This window comes from Anomaloglossus baeobatrachus, chromosome 2 (genome assembly GCF_048569485.1).
Source record: "Anomaloglossus baeobatrachus isolate aAnoBae1 chromosome 2, aAnoBae1.hap1, whole genome shotgun sequence".
In the NCBI taxonomy this organism is placed as follows: domain Eukaryota; kingdom Metazoa; phylum Chordata; class Amphibia; order Anura; family Aromobatidae; genus Anomaloglossus; species Anomaloglossus baeobatrachus.
The window spans coordinates 354612984-354621865 of record NC_134354.1 but is presented as its reverse complement, the minus strand read 5'-3'; the positions used below and the strand labels follow the sequence as shown (position 1 = coordinate 354621865).

Here is an 8882-nt window from a genome sequence, read left to right as displayed (position 1 = left end):
GGTCGTCGGACTGGTTGTATAGACTTTAGACATCTCTCATGACAGGCAGAGCCCCAACGGGTGATTTCGCCAGTACCCCAGTTGACTGAGGGTTCGTGTGTTCGCAACCAAGGAAGTCCCAGCAGGACTTGGTGGGACATGTGTGGAAGGACGTAGAGAGCGATGTTCTCGGTGTGCAGAGCACCGATACGCAGTTCCACCGGCTTCGTGATCCAGGAGATGGTATCAGAGAGGGGTCTCCCATCCACCGAGGCAATCAGTAGGGGCTTCTCGAGTAGAGTAACAGGCAGCTGGTATTTGTCCACCGTGGCCTGCTGGATAAAATTGCCTGCTGCTCCGGAGTCGAGGTATGCCTCAGCCGTGAAGCGCGTCTCTCCTGTTGATACTTGTACCGTCCACATAACTGGGTCGGAGAGAGTCCCAGCACCTAGGGTGGCCTCTCCTACCAACCCTAGGCTTTGGAGTTTCCCGGCCTTTCCGGACAGGAGCGTAGGAGATGTGTGTCCCCTCCGCAGTAAAAGCAGAGGCCCTTGGCGAGCCGCTCTGCTCGACGTTGGTCAGACTGTCGTACTCGATCAACCTGCATGGGTTCGTGGACAGGAATCCCAGCTGTAGATGACTGTGGCACAGAGGACTTCTGTGGCGGAGAGGAGTGCCGTACCGCACGTCGCTCACGAACCAGCTCTTTGGAGCGCTCCTGAAAACGAATGTCCACTCGCGTGGCTAGGGCAATCAGGGCATCTAGGGTGGAGGGCATGTCACGACCCGCCAACTCATCTTTGATGCGACTTGACAGTCCTTCCCAGAAGGCGGCTGTCAGGGCCTCATTATTCCACCCGAGTTCAGAAGCCAAAGTGCGGAAACGGATGGCGTATTGGCCCACCGTCAGTGTTCCTTGACGTAGGCGGAGAAGTGATGAAGCAGACGCAGAGGCGCGTCCCGGCTCGTCAAAGATACTGCGAAAGGCCTGCAGGAACTCTTGAAGATCCTTGGTCATGGGGTCCTCCTTCTCCCACAAGGGGTTCATCCACGCCAGTGCCTCGCCCTCCAGGTGAGACATTATAAAGGCGACCTTGGCTTGGTCGGAGGCGAACAGATGGGGCAGCTGCGTGAAGTGAAGGGAGCATTGGTTTATGAAGCCCCTGCAGGTCTTGGGATCTCCAGCATAACGAGGAGGTGACGCCAAACGGAGTCGGGAAGCATCCGACGCGGGAGCCGTGGATTGCCTAGTGGGAGACCTGGGTGCTGCAGGCGTCATTGATGCTTGTAATGTGTACAGGCGAGTGTCCACGGAGGTCATAAATTGCAGCATGCGGGTCTGGACTTCACGCTGGCGTTGGAGTTCCTCTTGCAGGGCCAATAGTGCTGCAGCGGGATCCATGGCCTGATCTTACTGTCAGGGCCGGGCGGTCGGGCAGACCCAGGAGGTGGATCCACTGGACCGAACTCTAAGATGGTGGTAGGGAGTCCGGTAGCTGAAGCACTGATGGGCAGCAGAACAGTCCGTGCAAGTGAAGGTAGCGAAGGAGTCCCTGGGACCACGGAGTCACAGATGGTAGTCCGGGTGACGTAGCTCCGGTTCGGAGGCCGAGATGATGTCAGGCGGGGTCCGGAACCTTGGGAGCGAGATGACAGGTCACCGCAGGGATCCGAGATGGTACGGACTGTCAGATGGCAGACGGACAGCGTGCGGGGCTCGGGATTCAGCAGGACTGGATGGCGAGGCGGGATCAGCTCTAGAAGAGAGATACGTAAGTATGGCAGGAAAACACAAGGAGACCTGACTCCTAGCTCAGAAAACACGAAGATCAGGCCCCGCCCCCTTGGACAAGAACCCCCTTTATACCCCGTACCTGTCTAACCTCATTTCCTGTTAATGGGCGCTGGCCCTTTAAGAAAGGTCAGTGACCGCGCGCGCGCCCTAATGCGCGTGCGCGCGGCCCGGGTGCCAGAAGCCAGGGAAGGAGGCTGAGAGGAGGACGCAGGGGAGCCGAGCAGGGCCTGGGAGGCCGTCGGGCGCCGGGATCGGCGGCCAGGAAGCCCAGGAAGGACGGGCACAAGGGACTGGGACGCGGGGAGCGTGGCAGGTGAGCCGGGGAGCGGGGCAGGGGACCCGGGAAGGGGAGCCGAGGACCCGGGGAGCGTGACAGAGGGTAAAGTGGATGAGGATGCGCAGGAGGAGAAGGAGGCTGAGGAGCATGACATTCCGGAGCTGTAGAGTGTGGGTGAAACCCTGACTGAGGTAGGGCCTGCAAAACTTGGTGTGTGAAGGACGTGTTCCGTCCCTCGCTCAGACTGGGTCCCAGCTTCCACAATATTAACCCAGTGTGACATCAACGAGATGTAGTGGCCTTGCCCACATGCACTTGTCCACGTGCCTGTGGTTAGGTGGACTTTGGGTGAAACAGCGTTGTTCAGGGCACGTGTGATGTTTTGTGACACGTGGTTATGCAATGCGGGGACGGCACACCGGGAGAAATAGTGGCGGCTGGGGACCGAGTAACGTGGGACAGCTGCCACCATCAGGTCGCGGAATGCTTCTGTCTCAACCAGCCTAAAAGGCAACATTTCCAGCGCAAGCAGTCGCGAAATGTTAGCATTTAGAAGTGTGGCATGTGGGGCGTTGGCAGTGTATTTGCGCCTGCGTTCAAAGGTTTGCTGAATGGATAACTGAACGCTGCGCTGGGACAAAGACGTGCTTGATGATGGTGTTATTTCTGCGTGGGCAACTGCAGGTGCAGGGCCGGAGGAGGCTTGTTTGCGGGCAGCATGGACAGGGGATTGGCTCGCATGCACAACAAGCGAAGATGTAGCAGTGACATCAGCAAGCACTGCTCCTCGACTCCGTTGTACATCCCACAAAGTCGGGTGCTTGGCTGACATGTGCCTGATCATTCTGGTGGTGGTCAGGCTGCTAGTTTTGGTACCCCTGCTGATGCTGGCACGGCAGGTGTTGCAAATGGCCTTTTTAGAATCATCTGGAGCCAACTTAAAAAACTGCCAGACTCGGGAAGACCTAACATTTGTACAGGCACCTTGTGTCGTGTTGTTCCGGGGAACAGTTGCCTGACGTCTGCCTGGGGCCACCACCCTGCTTCTTACTGCCTGTTGGGATGCTACGCCTCCCTCCCCCTGTGCACTGCTGTCCTCTCTCTGCATATCCTCCTGCCAGGTTGGGTCAGTTACTGGATCATCCACCACGTCGTCTTCCTCTTCCGCACCCTGCTCCTCCTGACTTCCTGACAATTGTGTCTCATCATCGTCCACCCCTTGTTGAGAAACGTTGCCAACTTCGTGAGAAAATGGCTGCTCAAATATTTGGGCATCTGTACATACAATCTCGTCATGGCCCACTTCAACAGGAGCTGGCGAGAGGCCAGAATGTGTGAATGGAAACGTGAACGAACAGCTCTTCCGAGTGTCCAAGTGTGGGATCAGTAATGTCCGTGGACGTGTACTCGGCCTGGTGGTAGGAAGGAGGATCAGGTTCGAAAATGTGCGGTGCAGTATCACGGCTACTGACACTTGACCGTGTGGAAGACAGAGTGTTTGTGGTGGTGCCAATCTGACTGGAAGCATTATCCGCTATCCAACTAACAACCTGTTGACACTGGTCTTGGTTCAAGAGCAGTGTACTGCTGCGGTCCCCAAGAATTTGGGACAAGACGTGCGAGCGAGTAGATGTGGCCCTTTGTTGTGGCGAAATTAGAGCTTGCACACGACCTCGGTCTCTGCCTGCACCACCATCACGTCCACTTCCTTGTTCGTTGCCAACGCCCTTGCGCATTTTGCAATGCTGTGCTGATGTGTATTCACTAGACTTGTGCGTTATATCCAAGTTTTTGCAAAACGCACACAAGTGCAGCGGAAAGCTGCCACCAACAGGCACACACGTGCGGTTTTTAAATGCAAGCACGGAGGCACTAAGAACCTAACAGGTCTCTATCCAGGGACAACGTGGAGCCTCCCAATTTTTGGCTGCTCTGCCAAAGGGCTATACTACAATAGACCCACTTCCTTACAATGGGCACTTCAGGTTTACAGGCCCTCATGCACGTCTCTATCTAGGGACAATGTGGCGCCTCCCAATTTTTGGCTGCCCTGCCAAAGGGCTATACTACAATAGACCCACTTCCTTACAATGGGCACTTCAGGTTTACAGGCCCTCATGCACGTCTCTATCTAGGGACAATGTGGCGCCTCCCAATTTTTGGCTGCCCTGCCAAAGGGCTATACTACAATAGACCCAGTTCCTTACAATGGGCACTTCAGGTTTACAGGCCCTCATGCACGTCTCTATCTAGGGACAACGTGACGCCTCCCAATTTTTGGCTGCCCTGCCAAAGGGCTATACTACAATAGACCCACTTCCTTACAATGGGCACTTCAGGTTTACAGGCCCTCATGCACGTCTGTATGCAGGGGCATTGGTGAACCTCCCAATTTTTGGCTGCCCTGCCAAAGGAAAATACTACAAAGACTCACTTCCTCAAAATGGGCACATTAGACTCAAGAGGCCTTCATGTACGTCTCTTTTCAGGGACATCGGAGTGCCACACAATGTTTTACGTAAAATCTTTCATGTATTAATCTCAAAAAGTAACATACACCAGCTCTATCTCACTATTGGGTATGTGCCCTTAACATTTCTGCCATGAAAAATCATTTTGGGGTCATTTTGGAAGGTTTTCTGGTGAGTCCGTAAAAATGGCGTAAAACGCGGACAAAATTGTTCACAGCTGTGACTTTTGAGTGATAAATGCTTCAAGGGGTCTTCCCCATGCTGTTGCCATGTCATTTGAGCACTCATCTGAGACTTTTGTGACATTTTTAGGGTTTCTCCATGCTGCCGGGGGTCATTTCACAAAAATACTCGGGTCTCCCATAGGATAACATTGGGCTCGTTGCTCGGGCCGAGTACACGAGTATCTTGGGATGCTCGGCCCGAGCCTCGAGCACCCGAGCTTCGAGCACCCGAGCTTTTTAGTACTCGCTCATCACTAGTCATCACGTCTACTTCAAATGCAGAAGGTTCTGGGTTCAATCCCCAGGAAAAACAAGCCGTTTTCGCTGTTGAAGTAATTTGCTATCAACCTGTAATATATGAAATTCTTGGTTTTGTTTGACTGATAATATATTTTGGCTTCCCTCACCAAGAGAACTACGATTTTAGGTTTCTTTTTTATTGACCATTTTAGCAGAAAACATAATCCCATATTATAAAAATCCTGTTTGTATCAAAATATATAGTTCCTTTAAATACAAAAGCAAACAACTAAACTATGTGGAAAAAAGTAACACATTCAATGTAAGCTTCCTTTTAAGCAAAATCCCTTTGTAGGAATAAAACTGTTTAAATATGTAATAAAAATTGTAAATGTTTCATTAACCAAAAATACTTTCCTTCAGCAATAAAAAGGCCCCGTCAGTCACAATTCTGCTCTGCTAGCCAATACACAATAACTTTCCATCGGGTTTCATAAAGTAGTGGTCATCACGTCTGCTTAACACGCAAAAGGTCCTGCGTTCAATCCCCAGTAAAACCAATCTGTTCTTGGTGTTGAAATAATACTCAATTAAACTACAATATATGAAGTTCTTGGCTTTGTTGCCGAATGATGGGATGTTTTGGCTTCCATCCCCAACAGAGCTACGAATTTGGTTTTTTTTTCCCTGGCGGTCAAAACTCGTCTCTAATTGCCATTACTTTGCAGCCTTTCAAAGGTTTCATAGTGTAGTGGAAATCATGTCTGCTTTACACGCAGACGGTCCTGGGTTCAATCCCCAGTGAAACCCATGTGTTCTTGGTGTTGAAATAATCCCCTATCAACCTGCAGTATATAAAGTTCTTGGCTTTGTTGCCGAATAACGGGATGTTTTAGCTTCCATCACCAACAGAGCTACGAATTTGTTTTTTTTCCCCTGGCGGTTAAAACTCGTCTCTAATTGCCAATACTTTGCAGAATTTCAAAGGTTTCATAGTGTAGTGGTCATCACGTCTGCTTCACATGCAGAAGGTCCTGGGTTCAATCCCCAGTGAAACCAATCTGTTTTTGGTGTTGAAGTAATTTCCTATCGACTTGTAATATGTGAAATTCTTGGTTTCGTTGCCAAATGACAATACATTTTGGCTTCCATCACAAAGAGAACTACGATTTTGGGTTTCTTTTTTATTGACCATTTTAGCAGAAAACATAATCCCATATTATAAAAATCCTATTTGTTTCAAAATATTTAGTTCCCATAAATACAAAAGCAAAAGACCAAACTATGGAGAAAAAAGTAACACATTCAATATAAACTTCAATTTAAGCAAAATCCCTTTGTAGGAATAAAACTGGTAAAATGTGTAATAATAATTGTAAATGTTTCATTAACCAAAAATACTTTCCTTCAGCAATAAAAAGGCCCCGTCAGTCACAATTCTGCTCTGCTAGCCAATTCACAGCAACTTATCGTCAGGTTTCATAGTGTAGTGGTCATCACTTCTGCTTAACACGCAGAAGGTCCTGGGTTCAATCCCCAGTGAAACCAATCTGTTCTTAGTGTTGAAATATTACGCTATCCAACTACAATATATGAAGTTCTCGGCTTTGTTGCCGTATGACGGGATGTTTTGGCTTCCATCACAAACAGAACTACAAATTATTATTTTTTTTCCCCTGGTGGTCAAAACTCGTCTCTAAATGCCATTACTTTGCAGGATTTTACAGGTTTCATAGTGAAGTCGTCATCAAGTCTACTTCACACGCAGAAGGTCCTGTTTTCAATCCCCAGTAAAAACAAGCCGTTTTCGCTGTTGAAGTAATTTGCTTTCAACCTGTAACTTATGAAATTCTTTGTTTTGTTGCCAACTGATAATATATTTTGGCTTTTATCCCCAAGAGAACTACGATTTTGGGTTTCTTTTTTATTGACCATTTTCGCAGAAAACATAATCCCATATTATAAAAATCCTGTTTGTTTCAAAATATATAGTTCCTTTAAATACAAAAGCAAACAACTAAACTATGTGGAAAAAAGTAACACATTCAATGTAAACTTCCTTTTAAGCAAAATCCCTTTGTAGGAATAAAACTGGTAAAATTTGTAATAAAAATTGTAAATGTTTCATTAACAAAAAATACTTTCCCTCAGCAATAAAAAGGCCCCGTCAGTCACAATTCTGCTCTGCTAGCCAATACACAGTAACTTTCCATCAGGGTTTCATAGACTAGTGGTCATCAAGTCCGCTTAACACGCAGAAGGACCTGCGTTCAATCCCCAGTTAAACCAATCTGTTCTTGGTGTTAAAACAATACTCAATTAAACTACAATATATGAAGTTCTTGGCTTTGTTGCGGAATGATGGGAAGTAATTTGCTATAAACCTGTAACATATGAAATTCTTTCTTTTGTTGCCAACTGATAATATATTTTGGCTTCCATCACCAAGAGAACTACGATTTTGGGTTTCTTTTTTATTGACCATTTTAGCAGAAAACATAATCCCATATTATAAAAATCCTGTTTGCTTCAAAATATATAGTTCCTTTAAATACAAAATCAAACAACTAAACTATGTGGAAAAAAGTAACACATTCAATGTAAACTTCCTTTTAAGCAAAATCCCTTTGTAGGAATAAAACTGGTAAAATATGTAATAAAAATTGTAAATGTTTCATTAACCAAAAATACTTTCCTTCAGCAATAAAAAGGCCCCGTCAGTAACAATTCTGCTCTGCTAGCCAATACACAGTAACTTTCCATCAGGTTTCATAGAGTAGTGGTCATCACGTCTGCTTAACACGCAGAAGGTCCTGAGTTCAATCCCCAGTGAAACCCATGTGTTCTTGGTGTTGAAATAATCCCCTATCAACCTGCAGTATATAAAGTTCTTGGCTTTGTTGCCGAATAACGGGATGTTTTAGCTTCCATCACCAACAGAGCTACGAATCTGTTTTTTTTCCCCTGGCGGTCAAAACTCGTCTCTAATTGCCATTACTTTGCATGATTTCAAAGGTTTCATAGTGTAGTGGTCATCACGTCTGCTTCACATGCAGAAGTTCCTGGGTTCAATCCCCAGTGAAACCAATCTGTTTTTGGTGTTGAAGTAATTTCCTTTCGACTTGTAATATGTGAAATTCTTGGTTTCGTTGCCAAATGACAATACATTTTGGCTTCCATCACAAAGAGAACTACGATTTTGGGTTTCTTTTTTATTGACCATTTTAGCAGAAAACATAATCCCATATTATAAAAATCCTATTTGTTTCAAAATATATAGTTCCCATAAATACAAAAGCAAAAGACCAAACTATGGAGAAAAAAGTAACACATTCAATATAAACTTCAATTTAAGCAAAATCCCTTTGTAGGAATAAAACTGGTAAAATATGTAATAATAATTGTAAATGTTTCATTAACCAAAAATACTTTCCTTCAGCAATAAAAAGGCCCCGTCAGTCACAATTCTGCTCTGCTAGCCAATACACAGTAACTTTTTGTCATGTTTCATAGTGTAGTGGTCATCATTTCTGCTTAACACGCAGAAGGTCCTGGGTAGAGTTGAGCGCAGTTTGAGGTTCTCCAGTTCTAGGCTCGAGTGATTTTGGGGGCTGTTCGAGATCGAACTAGAACTCGAGCTTTTTGCAAAAGCTTGATAGTTCTAGATACGTTCGAGAACGGTTCTAGCAGCAAAAAGCAGGGCTTTTTACAGCTATAGTGTGCAGGAGCCATCGCTGGCAGCCTGCCACAGGCTGGTAACCAAGATATACATCGGGTATCCAACCAAAGCGCTTTGGTTAGTAACCCGATGTTTATCCTAGTTACGTGCAGGAAGCCCACACTTCCCCGCTCAGCTCGCTCCGCCCCCTCCTGCCCGCGGCATGTACACACGTACA

At 46.9% G+C, this 8882-nt stretch overlaps 2 non-coding genes across 2 annotated transcripts; both read left to right on the top strand.

Annotated features, from left to right (window-relative positions):
* Positions 1-5972: 5972 nt before the first annotated feature.
* TRNAV-CAC (transfer RNA valine (anticodon CAC)) lies at positions 5973-6045 on the top strand. Its single transcript has one exon. It is a non-coding gene; the product is annotated as a tRNA-Val (tRNA).
* A 416-nt stretch (positions 6046-6461) lies between these two features.
* Positions 6462-6534, top strand: TRNAV-AAC (transfer RNA valine (anticodon AAC)). The gene has a single exon. It is a non-coding gene; the product is annotated as a tRNA-Val (tRNA).
* Positions 6535-8882: the final 2348 nt, after the last annotated feature.